We start from the raw sequence: 15,903 nt of genomic DNA, 5'->3' as shown, positions 1-15,903 counted from the left end.
ATTTGCTCCTGCTAGGGTTGCTAGCCATCTTCTGGCTATGGTGTACTCTCACCAGACATGGTGATGTAATGGTGTACAATGTCAAAACATCACTCATGGTAACACTTACTAGATTCTTACTAGAGACAGGAGTTACCTTTTTGGTGGTAACATACTCAGAAGTGATGGTGAAGCAAAATATTATAAATAATACTTTAATGATCCAAGTAGCCCTGTCTCATGTCTCACACAAGGTTTTCAGAAGTTTTCAGGCCTTGAATATCCTGACTCTGGAAACTCTGACCCCCACCTTTTTCCTGTTTTCCCCTAAAGGCCTTTTCCTCTGCAAAGCGTGATCTGTTTAGCTATCTCTGTCCCACTTGTGTCTGTGGTTAAGCTTCACAAATGCAAGCATAACTATTTGTAATTTCCTCTGCAAAGCGTGATGTTATCTCTGTCCTACTTGTGTCTGTGGTTAAGCTTCACAGATGCAAAGCATAAGCATTTGTAACCGCAAGCCAAAGAGAATGCACATCCAAGATGTTTCCTTTGATAAGGAAGGTGTTGGTATATGGTTAAAACTTTCCACTGCTTGATGCTTGTGACGTGTGATTAAAGCTTTCCTCTTTACTATATAACTTTGGTGACTGCAAAGCTTGGGGTCTGGCTTTTTCATAACACCTTGGTGTTAGCTAGACCAGGTGCCTAATAAAGCTCTCCTCTTGAAGAAAGAATCTGTGTGGTCTCATATCTGGACAAAACTCTTCTCTCCCCGTGCTACAACGGCAAGGAGTCTTGGCAAGAATCTAGTAATTTCCCAAATCTCTATGGTAAAAATAGTTCTTAGTACAGCCTTGTGACCCTGTGATGTATTTTCTGGGTACATAACCCAGTTTCCCCCTTGTTTTGCGACTACTGCTCCACTGAGCAACAGTGGGAGCCTGGAGCCCAGGAGGGTGAGGTCTCCTGCTATAGCAGGAGTCCTGGTCACCCTATTTCCTGTCTTAACTACCAGTGTACCATGTTCTAAAATGATATAAATGGTCAAGCTTGCTGCCAGGTTCCTTCCTTAAGAAAAACAAAAAATGTACAAAACAACATCCCATGATGGGTAAGTTGGGACATAGGAAGCCCAATGAAACTCCTTTATGGGTGCTCCATGATAAGCATTTGGAGGCCTCTCTTCTTCCTGCTGCATCAAAGCACTGTAGCACAACTGCATCATGCATAGAGGCTTTTAAACAGAATGCTGCTGAGCATTACTGAAGGAGCTGAGCAAAGACCCAAACGATTGCCTTGCATTCACATGATGACTAAGGAGGGGCATGAATCTGCTCACAAACTAAAGTTTGTGATGAATTTTGGATGGTTCATGGTTCATGAAGTGAAGTTCATGGCAGGTCAACCACCAGTATGAACTTTCAAGCGGTTTGTGGTGGTTCATGGCATTTTGTGAATGGATACATTTCCAGACAGACTGTCTCCACTCAATCTCAATGTTTACCAAACTTCAAAGCAATAGGGAGGGGGGTGAAACTTGGAGGGCATGTAGAGGAGCATCTAGGAGAGGTCCCCTCTGACTTTGATGTCTCCAGCTTGCACAGGGTCCATTCTATACACTCCTGAGCCTCCTGGATCTGCACTTATTTCCCCAGAAAGCACTTTCCTGGAGTTACCTTCTTTGGGGAAGAGTAATTCAAACACCATAAATCCAATCCTCACCAAAATTGGAGGACAGGTAGAGGAGAGTCAGCTGCAAATCCCCTGTGAGTTTGGTATCTCTTGCATGCTTGGAGAGGTGTGATGCTGTATCACAAACCTCACAAACTGAACTGGTTTGTTTGGTGGCTAAAAGTTCATGACAGTTTGTGGTTTGTGAACTGGGCACACCACAAACTGAACCGAACCAAATTTCCCAGTTCATGCCCATCCCTAACTGTGATATAAGCACTCATACTTTACACCCATGCTCTTCAAGCTTCTCACCCTCAGGGGGATAACTTTCTGCATTGACTGGGAAAATTCTATCTACCGCAAGTTCACAAGGAACTTTGTGTGACCCTCTAGAAGCGACAGTGATGCTAATCTTTTAAAACTGTATTTATGGCTGATCCTATGATTTTATTGTATTTGAGTTTTTGTGAGCAACCTCGAGCAGGTCTCTGGAGAGACAGCATATACATTTTCTAAGTAAACTAATCTGTCATGGAACCTTGAATGGTGCATAGGATTCTAGGTAATATTCTCAGATGTACAGTCAGTTCACACGGAATTCACAGTGTTGGAAATATCTCTGCTATGTGAATCAGTTTATGTTGGTTTTTCCCTGCCCCCCTCCTATCACAATAGCTCCAAAGATTCTGAGGATGCTGGTGAAGAAATTGCCACATTTCTTTGTCCCTTGGCTAGAGGCCATTTTGAGAAGCAATCCATCCATTGGATGTTGTTCCCCAGAATCCTAAATGAAGAATGACTGTATGCTGTCTTTCATCTTTTAAATATACTTTAATCTGAGTCTGATCTGAGCAGCTTTCTATGTTAGATTTATTCTTCTGCTTGTCCACTGATGTTCCATTCTATGCTAATCAGATTTCTTTTGTATATGTTGAGCATTATCTACTTCATCAAGTTTATTTTCAAATGCATTTTATTGGCTTTCATGGTTTTGCTCCCTCATTAATTCTCATAGATTATTTGTATTTTGAATGACTTCACATGAAGACTGGCAAACTGATGTACTTAGGTTGTTTTCTGTTTAGATTAAACCCACGCTTGTCCTAAGCAAATCTTCGTCAACATTTTTTCAGCAGGTTCTTCAGCATTTATAGGCCTGATTTGAAGTTAAAAAACTCTGTTTGGGCTATACTACTCAATAATAATTGTGAAGAATTCTGTGACTGAATGCTGCTTTTAAAAAAAAATGGCATAAGGACAGAACATTAGTAGGAGCACAAAGCTCTAGGTGGGAAATGGAGGGTTTTTTTGGAATTTGAACCAGTCTCAAGATCACAGTTTACCACCTCAGAGAGAAATAAGCTATAGATATATAGATGTTAAATATCCTTTTGTGATGTGAAGTTTTTGTAGATTTCATTTCCAAAAGAATATAATATTTTTATAATGTGGTGCTTTAAAAATTCATATTTTTATTCTTTTCTCATTGGATAACTGAATCCATTGTCATCTAGCATGTGTAATTTGGCTCTATATGTCTGCTTGTACAATGATCACCAGAGGATTATCCATTACAAAGATCAGCAATAAACATCCATGTATTGTTATGGCTATGCAATAATTGCTATAGAAGATGCCCTTTTATGCATTAAGCTTAAGAGTGAGCCCACGTTTTGGAATATCTTTAAGCTTTCTTCAGACTATTCTTGGAGGTTTGAGCATCACTAAATGGCAGGAAGCCTATGCTATTTTTCCGCCACAGGCTATTTTTTTCATTTCTTGCCCTGCCATAGAAAACAACCCTTTCTAAGTATGATGGCCTGCCCATTGCTGGGTACAATTAATTAAACCTGTGACCTCTAGTGATCCTTCAGCATTTTTCCTCTCTGGTACATCTGGTTTTAAAAGAAGGGGAAACAGGCATATTTCAGTGTTCAAAAAGAGTTTAATACATATATCTATAAAATGGGAACTCTGTAAAAAAACTGCAGGGTTTAGAAGTGGTCCCAATGCACACCTCAAAAGATATGTTCTTTGCTCCACTTATCTCCATTCTTCATGTCCATTCTTCTCTTTTCATTGTCTCCCAGAGATTTCTTCTAGAGACTCCTTCATTGGGGTTAATGTAATACATTATTCCATCTTTATCTATTTTTGTAGGATTTGTATTTCACCAGGGAGTTATCCAATCTTGTATTTGTAACTTCTTTTGATGTAACTGCTGTATCTTGTATTTTGTTTATCTTGTATCCAGTTTTGTACACTAAAAGTTTTTTAGATCCATAATTAGATTTTCCCAGTTTTTTTAAAAAGGAAATTGTAGATGCATGCAGCCCAACTTTAGATTAGGGCCATATGGAGAAGACATTTAGTCTGCCACCACACCATTTTCGCCTGTTGAAACTGATTCTTCCATGCTGTTATTAGCCTTCTCAGGAAATACTCTAGTGCTTGTCAGAAAGTGGTATATAAATACTTTAAGTAAGTAAAAAAGATGGGCAGAGGTTCTTGCTATTCTCCCCCCCCCCCAGGACTAATGCTTACATGGGGAAGAGTTTCAGTTTTGATTGGTGAACCCATGAGTAAATATACAGTATTTACTCTGATGCAAGACTAGTCCCCCCCCCCATGTATATCATCAAAAAAGAGAGGGGGTTGTCTTAAATTTGTATACAAGTTACACTTACATCCAGTAAAATTTTCTTTTTTAATGTATAACATTTGGTGGGAGTGTCATTTTACATTCCAAGTCACCTTCCTTTCACGTAAATACAGAACCCTCTGCTCTTCCTGCCTGGCCCCGAATCCCCTGTAGGTAGAGGGTCCGGGGTGTAAATAAAATACATAAATCTGAAGTAGGTGTCTATGAATTATCTATTCATTTAAAAAAAACCCACTAGGCAGAACTGATCATAGAAATCTCAGTGCCTCATCTAGTCTGGCCTGAAAGAGTTTTCCAGTTCTCCATACTCCTAGGCAGAATGTTCCTGGTTTTTACCACTCTGACACTTAGGAAATTCTTCTTAATGTCCAGTCTAAATATTCTGTTGGGGAAAATCTTTTCTGATAGATGTGGAAAGATGTTCTACATTTTTAAAATAAAAGAAAATGCAAGAGGAGAGGGCAGAAGTGTTTTCAAATGAAAACTGATCCAGGAGATGGACGGAGATTTATGGTGCCACCAGAGAGGCCTCTATGAAAAATGTTACCCATAGTATGCCATAAATTATTGCACCCCAGTGTATCTTCAGTGACTGGGGTTAAGAGAGTGTAATTAGAACCAGAATGTAAGATGATGTTCTGCTTATCATTAACAAAAATTACTAAATGTGGAATCCCCTTCTACATCATCAATTTTCAGGCCTAGAAATATCCCCTCTAGAGTAATGAAACCTATCTCTTTGTGTGTCATGGCCATAAACCTTGCATTAAGATGCTGAACAAAACAAAGGACATTGGGTCACCATTTTTTGAGACGGGATGCTTGTTATTTACAAGGAATGTTATTCATTGCATAAAATAGCCAAAAAAAGGAGAGGAGTACGAATTTGAGGTATGAGCGACCACTTCCCAGTTATATTAGAAACAAAACAATGTATAGGCTGGGGTCCAAAGAGTTACTTTAGGCATGCCCAGTGGGATCTTTGACTTTTCCCCCTTTGAACAGCAATCTCTGATGCCATGTCTAGTGATGAGTTGAAATGGGGATTGTCTGTGTGCATTTGGCAAGAATTAATGCCCCACCTCTCCAGAAAAATGTATCTCTCTTTTTGGTAATTTTCTGAATCCCCTTGCAAAAGCATGTGAAACTTGTCTGGGGAAAGAAGGAATGCATCACCATTTTGAGACTAATCTTCCCACATTTTCTGTGCACTAGTTCAAAGCTGACCGATGCACATCTGAATCTGGATATCATTCATCCCCTCTACATTACTATCAATGAGATGCACATTTGGCTGTGCATTCAAATGCACAACCCCATTCACAGTTATCCCCAATTAGTCAAGTACCTAACTCTGGTGATTAGAACTGGATCAGGACAGAAGTCTTGCCATGAACAGCTTATGGGCAGTAGCCAGCCCAGGGCCATAGCCAGCCATGGAGCTTTAGGGGTTCAGCCTCTTATTGATTAGGGGTGAGCCACAGTGCCAGATTAATAAAGAGTCCAAACCAATGCTAAAAATAGAAATAACTTATCCCACTGTGTTAAGAGTAATTTTCATTTTAAGTAGCTGTTGACCAGGGTGGGTGGGAGTAGCAGAAATCAGGGGTGATTTCCCACTAGTGCTGCTCCGGGCTCACTCTTCACTTTTGCCTCGATGGTAGGTGTCAATTTCACACAAGCCGCTGCGCGGCCGCATTTTGCCTCGCAGCTTCATGTGATTTCCCCTGCCTCTACTCAATCCTGTTTTTTGAGGATTGAGTAGAGGCGGGGAAAATCGCATGAAGCTGCTAGGCAAAATGCGGCCGCGCAGCGGCTTGTGTGAAATTGACACCTACCATCGAGGCAACAGTGAAGAGTGAGCCTGGAGCAGCGCTAGTGGGAAATCACCCCAGGAGTTGAGGGTTTTTTTTTTCCTCCTTGGAGATAAGGGGTAGTCGATTTCGCCTTTATATTTGAAAAACTTGCCTGACAGGGCAATCCGAAACAGAAATACATGTTTTAAAGGCCACTCACATCAATGGGCCAAGACAGCCTGCTCCTGAATTCTTAGCTGTGTGTGGAGGCAGGAGGCTGCAGTTATTCAGTATGAGGGAAAGGTTCTTGGTGTATGCTCAATCCTAGCATTGAAAACTAACTTCTGGGCTAACAATTGGTGAGGTAGGTATTGGCATCAATTATTAAAGAATTTTTGCATGTCACAAAGTTGAAACTACAGACACACTAGGGACAGTCCCATTGATTCCTCCAGCCATGTCAGAGTAGCTGAGAGACCTACAAACGGAATGATAATGGAAAAATGGAAATATATCATATTTTTAAAACATAAGGTTGTTTTTGGTTAAAGTTAAGGTGAAGAAAATGGGGAAAAGGCAGGGCCAGCAATGTAGTACTAGACTAGATAGTACTAGACAGAATCTTGCATTTGGCTTTCCTTGAGGATGGCATTGCATTTTTCCTGTACTGATTTCTTCCATTTTAAATTCTTAAGAAAGCTAGCATATGTATAGGAGTACAGTGTAGTAGATAAAACCACAAACAATACACACTAAACATACCTTAAATTTTCACAGTCAATACTTTCAGATTAGCCCCAATAATAATGTCTTGGATCCAACCAAGTGTTTTTGCAGATCATCTCTGTAGTCTGGTGACTAGTTGTAATTCAGGGAGATTTCCAGGCCCCACCTGGAGACTGGCAAACCTAAGTACAGCAAACCACTAGACACAACATTTCAGGAGGCATTTTTGGCTACAGCAGGAGGGGGGAGGCAAGAAATGAACCCACATCATAAAGGTAATTTGAGAAGTTAAAGTGTCAAAGCTTGGATTGGATCCAATGGAGCATTTTCATGGTCAGATGCAGAGTACAACTTGTAGCATCAATATATGCAGTATCACATAGATCCTGTGGATCATGCAGTTTTCCACCTACAGCAGCATCAAGGGCTCTGGGCACAGTGCCAGAAGGGGAAATTCACCTGTGTAATATAGATGACTCATAACACTTGACCTCTGCAAGGTGGAATGCCACCACACATTAAGGAGCTTACTTCTGATTAAACGCACAGTTACTCACATGGGCATTGTCTTTCCCACCCCCAACTTTCACATGTTGTTTTAAATGTGGTACAGCATAATACTTGCAGTTTTATGTGAGTCCAGCACTAGGCGGTGCCAGTGTGTTGTTATAGTCATAGCAATACCAACAAGGATTCTATAGCACATCCTTAATAAAGACTTACTTTATGGTAGAAAGTGAAAAGCCTCTCCAGTTTAGTTTGACCAAGCTACCCTTTTACAGGGACTATGGGGAGAAACCTGAAGGCAGAACCCACACCAAATTTTAAAGATTGCTTCAAAGTTTAGCAGGAAGTTGGACTGAGTGAATGGGCTAGGAAGTAGTGCAAAGCAGTCTGCCCTCCCTCCTCCTGATTATAGCTCGGCGATGCAAAGAATGTATTTATTCTGCTCTTGCCATGTTGCCAAGACATGTTGTTTCAGATAGTCTAGATGCTGTATGTAGCTGAGCTGCAATCGGGGGCTTGGGGAGGGAGGATTGCAAATGAGCCTGAGAGTCAAGGAATCTCTATGGTGCCGCTATTACACTGACTTGCTATATTTGTTTGTCGCTCACATTAGAACCTTAAAAAAACAGCAGAGGAAGATTGCGCTCAAACTGGGTGAAAAGGGCTGGGGACAGAAAGTGGAATTGCAGGAAGCACTATGGCACATTTCACACAGCTCCCCACAGCAATTCAGAAGCCAAAGGAGGGTTTGAAAACCAAAGAAAGGCAGTTTTCATCAGCAATGTCTCAGGCATGTTTTCCGAATGGGACACAACCTGGATTGTATGAAAAAGTAAATCAATTCTGTTAGCAGCAATTTACTGAAATGGGTCTGTCTGAAAGGACAGAAAAAATCCATTAGTAACCAGTTCCTGAAACAGAATAGACAGGATGTCTGAAAAGGTCTCCTCCCAATGCCTCAGCCTCTGGGTAGGTGGATGTAGCAATGGGTTGATGTCGCTAGGTGGTTTTTACTGGTGGGCCTGAACTTTGGGAAGAGATATATTAATAGTAAAATGACATTGCTATACTATAGGCTATCCCCTAGAAGAGCCAAAATGGATAAGGAATAGGGTGATGATTGACTGGTTCATATGTCCATGCTTCAGAGTAATGAGGGCAGGGTAGGGTTGCCAGCTCCAGGTTGGGAAATACCTGGAGATTTTGGGGGGGGTGGAGTTTGTGGAGGGAAGGGCCTTCGGTGGGGTACAATGCCATAGAGTTCACCTTCCAAAGCAACCATTTTCTCCAGGTGAACTGATCTCTGTCACCTGGAGATCTGTTGCTATAGTGGGAGATATCCAGCCACCACCTGCAGATTAGAAACCCTAGGGTGGGGGGATGAATTACATATCCCCCCTTCCTTAGCATATGTGAAAGAGTGTTTCCAAAAATATGGCCCAGATTCCAACAGCAACTGATACTATAGAAATGTTAAAAGAATGTATTGAGCCAATTTTTCCGATAGGTCATAGAACTCTTTTGTCTACTCGCTGTGTTATGAGGTAGCCCACTCCCACCCACGTCTAAGATATTAGGCAGGCAGCAAGAGGGTAGTGATAGTGTTTCTTTTTATCATTCTTCCTTTTCCTTACGGAGACCATTAATGTTTCCTCAGGGTATCCTGTCTATATTAATCTTAAATCTAGCAGATTTTTACAAAAAGAAAGGCTGCCATATTTTGAAAGAAATGAGCGGGACACATTTTGAACTTCACAGTTAGGAATATCAAACCTTCCCTTCTCAAGTGAAATGCAGCCTTGGAGATTCATGCTTTGTTCTAATCTGAAACAGAGTTGCCTAGAGGCCTCAAAGACTGAGCTGGAAGTAAGGTACATGAACTGAAGATCATTTACATCCTTTGTAAGGCTATTTAAGATCATTGTTTACTGTTAAGGAGACCATAAGTGATTAGTGCAAAATATGTTCAGTATAAGCCTTTCCTTTCAAAGACAGACACAAAAATGTAATAACTGCCATATGTTAAAAAAAAGAATTAATTTTTTAAGGATTCCAAGGTCTTTTTTTCTTTGTTTCATTTCCCATAAAGCCAACACTTTCATAAGAGACTGTGATTGTCCTGCTAGGATTAAGCTTTAACAGAAAATAATAATTCTTAGGTTTTTTTGTATGTCATAGAATACTTGACCCTCTTTCTTGGAAACCTAAATGACATTGACTGCAGAGCAGCATTTATGAGCATTAACTATATAAAAACCTTTTGGATTTATGGAGGAAACAGGAAATTGTTACCCATTCTCCAAATCACAGAATCTTTGGTTATTCCTATCAAATTTTAGTCCTAGACATTTAATAATATCCAAATACTCCAAGAGGGTAGCAGAAGCAACTTTTAAAATAGGGATTAGAGAAAATTGTCTGACAATTATTTATTTATTATTTATTAAATCCAACTTGTTAGGCCACCTTTCCTGCAAGCAGGGCTCAAAATCAACACAATAATAATCCATTAAATAACATTAAAACTACTAAAAACAATATATTAATCAAACAATACATTACATTGTCTAAGATGACAAGACATTTCTGTTCCCACCAGCCCCCTAGGTAAAGAAGGTGTTGAGGGTATGAGAGTGCCAACCGTTGCTATCCTCAACTGGATGCCTGGCAGAACATCTCTGCCTTGCAGGCCCAATAGAAAGGCAATGAATCCTGTTGGGCACAAATATTATCTGGCAGAGAGTTCCACCAGGCAAGGGCCAGGGCTGAAAAGGCCCTGGCCCTAGTCAAGGACAGCCAGACATCTCTTGGCCCAGGGACCACAAGAAGGTTCTTATTGTTAGAGCGTAAAGCTCTTCCAGGGGCACATTGAGAGAGGTGGTCCTGAAGGTATGTGTTCTATCACTGGCATCTGAAGCCAAGTAAGACTGGCTAAAATTTCAGACAAATCAGATATATGTTGGAAATGTGGCAAAGAGAAGTGGCTTTTCCTCTACTTATGGTGGTCTTGCACATTGGTACCAAAATTCTGGAATAAAGTTCATAAATAAGTAGAGTTTATCCTGAGTTGATTCAACACTAAGTATTTATCTGTTAGGTGAATTCCCAGGTAGAATGGGAAAACATCAGAAAATTCTCTTACAGCATTTGGTTATTGCACCCAGGATGACCTTAGCTCAGAAGTGGAAACAACAATCTACTCCCTCATTGAGGCCCTGGTTAAATGAAGCCTGGTATGCGTGTACTATGAATAAGATTACAATTTCTAAATTATGTGGACACAAAAAACATGGACTTTATGCTCTGTTATATATAGTGTGCTTATCTCACTGGATTCTGTTTGAGATATATGACAGGTATGTATTAGATGAAAGCGCTTGTATTTACTGTAAAGCAAAACAATAATAAAATCTTTATTTAAAATAATCCAAACAATTGATGAAATTGTTTCTTGAGTAAAGCATTTTTCTGAAAACCATTCACCTCCACAATAAGCACCAAAAAGCTACTAGTAGTCAAGCATCCAGTGTAAGTGGTGTACTTTTTAAAGTAGCGCTGCCAGTTAGATGGAGTAATGACTGATCATTTCCCCCCTGCATTATTAATATGAAGTGCGAGTTCAGATGACAGACTGAAGTGTGGTTTACATGTGGCATTTACAGTTAAGTTCTCAGCACACTACTATGTATTGCCACTGGTGATGATATAGAAGTCGCTGGAAAAAAACAGGGACATTCATGATTTAGGGCAACCACTGTTTTTGGCAAGAGCCCAGAGCTGCATCAGGCAACTGCAGGGCAAAAGCCAGTTCTACCATAATAAGCAGCCAAACTATGGAATCTTTTAAAAATATATTATTTTCCTATATAGCAGTTATTAAATCTTTGTTTCTGTTCGCTCACAAGAGCCATGCTATCATGTAAATTACACGTCCATTTTAAGTATTCACAACAATTTTAGCAAACAGTAAATGAGCACCAGCATAGTGGCTGACTTTCTTATGCACCTTAAGGAATGCTGATCATAACATACAAGAGTGACAAACAAGTTTATTTAATATATTACTCTCCACCGAATTCTGAGCAGAAGTCCATTTTAATAGGCAAGGTATGTCATCCTGAAATACAACTTAGTATTGTGATCTTCTTGGCAAACTCGTTGCCAGTAATAATCCTTATGGGTCATCTAGTCCCTATGGGTCATTAGATCTAAGATTCTATGTCCTCTTCCATAATATTTTTCTAAATTTGATTGCTTCATTGAGGAAACATCGAGCTGTATTAATTTTATCCCTCTGTAATATTTTTTTACACCGCTTTGTAAATCTTTACTATTCATGTGTTGTAACTAGTTTCCTGGATTCCAAAATGAATATCATGACATTTTTGTATCTTATGCTGTGCAGCTTGAAGAGCCTCTCTTGCATGAAAGTACTCAGATTTGATCAAACGTCTCAGCTCCTAAAAGTTTATCACATTGATTGTAATTGCATATAGCTTTATTTAGAAGGCCTCAGTGAAGAAACATAATTGACAAACATTATAACAACACAACAAAAAGTGATAACTTTTAACCAAAGTGATAGAAAGTCAGAATGACCCTCCCCCTGATCTTGAGTCCACGGTTTATTTTTCTTTTGGCATTAGAGTTCCCATTTGCCTGCTTATGGTGGGAAACCTCCAGGTAACCGCAGCCCTTGCCTGCCAATGATCAGCTGGCGAATGGGTGGAAACTGGTGCCAAATGAGGGGGGGAATGGTTTGGGGGAGAAAATTAAAAAGAAAACTGTCTACTTGCAGGAAATTCTGACCATAGCATTCCTGGTAATTATTAGACTTAGGAATTATTAGTCTAGGAATCGCTAGAAACTCTATGGTAAGAACGGCCTGTAAATAGATGATGCCTTATTTATTTATTTATTTTAATTATCCCAGGATACTGGCCTTGCTCCACAACCCTCCCACCAGTTGCCATGCATTACAACCCTAGATACCATAGTGTGTCCAAAATTGGTCACACTTTTCATTTAAAAATGGGCCAGCTACCCACAATCTGATTCAGAACCTAGTAGAAAAAGAAAAACAGGATTGACTGAGTACATTTCAAGCTAAGCTTATTTTCTTTGAACAGTTCCAATAAATACACCCAATAACATTTTCGGGGGGGTTTCTGTGCAAACAGTGCCTTTCCCTGTGTGTTTTAAAAACCTCTGGCCACATTAATGTTGCCAATACAATGCTTGACATCTGGTTTCCCATCACAACCATCCAGACAGTAAATGTTACTGAATGTGCCTGTGTGGAACCTATTCTATAGTGACTATAAACTGATCTATTGTGAGATTAAATGTTTTAGTAAATGTAAGAAATTAGTTCTAGTCAATGCTTTGACTAGAAGCTTCAGAAAGCAGTGTAATGCAGGCTATTTCAGGATATATGTTCATAGCATTCAGTAGTAAGAGAATAGACTTCAGTAGTGTGACAGAAACCCTGTCACACAGGAAGCTCTGCTGTGACTGTTGGTGTGTTGCAAGAATGCAAGTGTGAATTTGCAGGTAATCATCCTTATACTATTTCCCAGAGGTTTTTTTGTGTGTGTATACTTATTTCTGCCAACAGAGGGCTCACTCTCCCCCAACAGCTTTTCCTATATAGTCAGGAAACTTCCTGGGTTTGCAGAAAAATCCAAAAAGTAAAAAAAAATCCCTTCAGGAACAGTTAAATTCCCCCCAAAACCTTTTGAAATGGCCTTTGCAGGGACCTAAATCCAGGCATCAATGGTGAGAAATTAGAATGTGTGTGTGTGTGGGGGGGAGCTTCTAACAGGCTCTGTTAGTAAAAGGGTGGGGGAAGGGCCCTTTCCTGGCCTCTTTTGGCCTTTGAGGGAGAGAAGGAACCTTGGGGCCAGGCCTGACAATGGTTGCCAGTGCCAGTCTGGGGAATTCCTAGAGGTTTCGTGGTAGACTCTCTGGAGGGCAGGATCTGGGGAAGGGAGAGGCCTTGGCTGGGTATAATGCCACAGAGTTCACCCTCCAAAGCAGCTATTTTCTCCAGGGAGACAGATCTCTGCTGTCTAGAGTTCACTCTCCAGGCCCCACTTGGAGACTGCCAGCCCTAGACCTGGCAGCAGTCTAGGGTTGCCAGGTCCCCCCTGGGCACTGGCAGGGGATGGGGGGGGGAGTAGGGTTGCCAGACCCAGGTCAGGAAACTCCTGGATATTTGGGGGTGGAGCCTGGGGAGGACAGGGACCTCAGTGGGGTATAATGCCCTAGAGTCCACCCTTCTCCAGGGGAAGTGATCTCAGTAGTCTGGAGCTGAGCAGTAAGTCCAGGGGATCCCCAGATCCCACCTGGAGGCTGGCATCCCTAAGCAGCACCCTCTGGATGACTTGATACCACTTGATTTGCATGACTCAACTTGGCCTGGCCTCTTGCTGCTGTTCAACAGCCACCCTATGAAAGCCAGTGTGGTGCAACAGTTAGAGCTTCAGAGTAGGGTCTGCAAGATGCAGGTTCAGATCCCCATCTTGTGGTGGAAGCTGACTGGGTGATTTTGGACCAGTCACATACTTTCAGCGTAACCAACCTCAGAGGGTTGTTGTGCAGATAAAAAGGAGGTGAGAATAACGTAAGCTGCTTTGGTCCCCACTGATAAAGGCAGATAAAGGTAGGTTGGCTGTTGGGTGGGAAGGAAATAGGGTTGCCAACTCCAGGTTGGGAAATTCCTGGACATTTGAGGGTGGGGCTTGAGGTGGGGAGGAACTTCAGACCAGTATAATGCCATAGACTCCACCCTCCAAACCAGCCATTTCCTCCATGAGAACTACCATTGCCAGCCTCTGGGTGAGGCCTGAGATCACCCAGAATTACAACTGTTGTCCAGGTGACAGAGATCAGTTTCCTGGGATAAAATGGCTGTTTTGGAGTGTTGTGTTTATGGCATTATACCCTACTGAGGCTGCTTGCTTCCCCAAGCCTCACTGTCCCGAGGCTCCATCCCAAGAAGGAAGAAAGAGTGTGAGACAGGTAGGGGTAGAGGGGAGGAAGCAAAGGTGTGAGGAATGGGATGACCATCCCACATGTTTCTTGGGGGTCTCCACTTGTTATGGTCTATTAGGGAAAATCCCCACAAGTAACTGTTAGGTAATATGAAGTACAACAGCCTACATTCAAGCTGGATGAACTTGAAAGTTTGCTGATTACTTTGTGATGAAAAAGTGTCTTTGTTTTCATCTATGTTGGAAAGGCTGATAGGAGGTGTTCCTTCTGTAAATCAATAACAGTGGATTCATGGGTAAGTGTAAGGTGATGTACGCTGGAATGAAAAAAAACACACACCCTAACTTTAGCTATATGCTGATGGTGTCTGAACTGGCTAAGATCTAGACAGAAAAAGATATTGGGGTTGTAGTGAAAGCATGATGAAAATGTTAATCGAGTTTATGGCAGCACTGGAAAAGGCAAACACCATGCTGGCAATTAATAGGAAAGAGACTGAAAATAAAACAGCCAATGTTGTAAAGCCCTTATAAGTAATATTGTGTGCAGTTCTGGTTGCCATTTCTTAAAAAGGAGATTGCAGGACTGGAAAAAGGGGCAACCAAGATGATTAAAGGGTTAGAGCACCTTCCCTATGAGAAAAGGCTGGAGTGTCTGGGACTTCTCAGTCTAGAAAAAAGACAGCTGGGGGTGTAATAAGAGGTTTATAAAATTATGCACAGGGTAGAGAAAGTGGATAGAGGTTCTCCCTAACTTGTAATACTAGAACTCAGAGGCACCCAAAAAAGTTGGTAAATAGGTTCAAGACAGACAAAATGAAATACTTCTTTTACTCAACAAATAGTTATAGTAGAATTCAGTGCCAGTAGACATAGTAATGACCATGAGTACAGATGATTTTAAAAGGTGGTTTGATTCATGGAGGAGAGATCCATCAATGACCACTAGTCATGCTGACTAAAGGGAACCTCCACATATACACAGGCAGTAAATCTCTGGATACCAGTGCTAGGAGGTAGCATCAGACTTTAGGACTCTTTTATTGTTGTTGTTGTTGTTGTTGTTGTCTTCCAGGGCCACTAATTAGCCACTGTGTGAAACAGCATACTAAGTAGGTGGATCTCTGGTTTGATCCAGCAGGCTATACTTATGTTCTTTAATTGGGATTAAACAAAAGTTTATTTCACTGACTTCACTTTATGGCTAGATTGAAATAAAACATCCATAAGAAAGCTATGATTTTAATATACTTTATTGAAAAAGTACACCATTTTAAATTTTTTTCCAATGAGACAAAGCAGAAAGTAATGACGGTCTGTTTCTATCTACTTGAAGTCCTGTTCTTGATGAACTGTGACTACTGCATGGCAAATCCATTTTTGCATGACACGCAAAAGAAAAGATGATTTTTACATCATTTGGAGAGTTTATATCATCCCACTGTTTAAAATCATGAAATGCTGATGTTTTAACTATATTTCATGTCTCCTAAGTTGCACCATTTCTCAGTTCACAGTTTATCCATGTATTTTAGCATGCCAAGTGATCACTCATCAGTCAATG

Source organism: Gekko japonicus, unplaced genomic scaffold (genome assembly GCF_001447785.1).
Source record: "Gekko japonicus isolate JY-2015 unplaced genomic scaffold, Gekko_japonicus_V1.1 scaffold160, whole genome shotgun sequence".
Classification (NCBI taxonomy): Eukaryota; Metazoa; Chordata; class Lepidosauria; order Squamata; family Gekkonidae; genus Gekko; species Gekko japonicus.
The sequence above is the reverse complement of the archived record's forward strand: the minus strand, read 5'-3'. Positions refer to the sequence as shown.